We start from the raw sequence: 1,668 nt of genomic DNA, 5'->3' as shown, positions 1-1,668 counted from the left end.
AACATAACAAAATCTGCAAATGCTAATGCTCAAACCTATTTATACTCATATGTCATGAACCAAGACCTTAAGGGCCAGGTACGATGCCCTTTTGGACACCAAACACCCAGCGGCTAAGCCTACCCAGATACTGGAGGCAGCACCTGGGACTTGGACCTCTCCCAACTCTGGGCATCTGTGTTCTTGGTCCTTCTCTTTATCTCTGTCTGTGAATCCATGTGGGTGGCTCCCTCTGTCTCACTCTCCCCCAGGGGCAACATAACTTTCTTCCAGGGAGGCATGGGATTTGAAACCAGAAGGGGCCAGGCAGACCACCCCATCCCACCCCTCCATTTCAAAGACAGAAAGGAGTTGGAGGACCAGGCAGGCCATTCTGTCCCTCTCACGTTCCCCCCTGCGGAAAGTGACTCAGGCAGCATTTCCGAACAACTTTAGGTGCCAACCAGACTGAAGGGCATCAAACAAGCAGGTTGCAAGAGACCCATATTTTTAAAAAATTGAATATTCTCTGTCCTTTATTTCTAGTATGGCTCAAATAAAATCTCAAATAATGAAACAAAAGTCTTAGATGGCTGAGAGCCAGAGACAAGTCTTAGTAACAGGTCAGGAGGCTGGAGGCTGGGCGACAGTCCCTCTGCTCTAGCTTTAACTCTACACATTCGTCTCCTGTTCAAGGGAACATGGGGGAACACACAGAAAGGCCGTCATACTAGATAATCTCAAATGCCGAAAACCTCCAATTTCCGAAGGCGCGTTCTCCCTAGGGCCTGGGAGAATGAGATTTTATGTTTTGGTGAGACAGAGGACTGCGGTTTTCTGTATCTACTGATAGAGATCCTTTTGCCCTCAACGGCCCCTCTTAGTGATGTAAGTCAAACCCACTCACTGTTCTGAAAGAAGAAATGTGTCACACTTTTGTGACTCAGCAAAGGCCCAGAACTTAGAAATCTGTAAAGATCTGTAAAGATAGACAAAATGCATCCCTTGTATATCATTTTAAATCTGCAGAATTTTTTCTAGGAGCCAAAGACTTTTCAGGGAGGAAGGTAAACGGAACACAAATATCTCTGAGGTTTAAAGCTTTTATTTTTTAATGTATTTTTTTAAGTTTTTTTTTTTTTTTTCATTCTGAGCGAGAGCACAAACACAAGCAAGGGAAGGTCAGAGAGAGAGAGAGAGGGAGAGAGAGAATCCCAAGCAGGCTCGGCACTGACAGTGTGTGGCCCAATGTGGGGCTTGAACTCATGAACCTGTGAGATCATGACCTGAGCTGAGATCAAGAGTCAGACGTTTAACCGACTGAGCCATCCGGGCGCCCCAAGGTTTAAAGCTTTCAAATAAAACATGTTTGATGGATTGGAGTGGTCGCAAATGAAACCCGCTATCAGAAAAGGCCAACGGGGACGCCTAGGAGGAACCTCGTTGTCCGGGAAGGATCTAAACAGGTGATCTGGCTATAATACCAGAGCCTAGATATTCTCGGAAGAGGGCTGAATCAGGGCATGCTTTAAGGCGGAGACTGTGCCCCCTCCTGATACAGATCCCATTTATTTTACTGTTTATTTCCATGGGAGGATGATGCATGTGTACCAACCCAAAGAGCTGGTGTCTAAAAGCCTGAAGTTGTGTTCAGCCACTGTGGTTGTCGCCGCTGGGGCCTATGCCTGA

Source organism: Leopardus geoffroyi, chromosome A2 (genome assembly GCF_018350155.1).
Source record: "Leopardus geoffroyi isolate Oge1 chromosome A2, O.geoffroyi_Oge1_pat1.0, whole genome shotgun sequence".
Classification (NCBI taxonomy): domain Eukaryota; kingdom Metazoa; phylum Chordata; class Mammalia; order Carnivora; family Felidae; genus Leopardus; species Leopardus geoffroyi.
Note: the sequence above shows the minus strand (reverse complement) of the source record.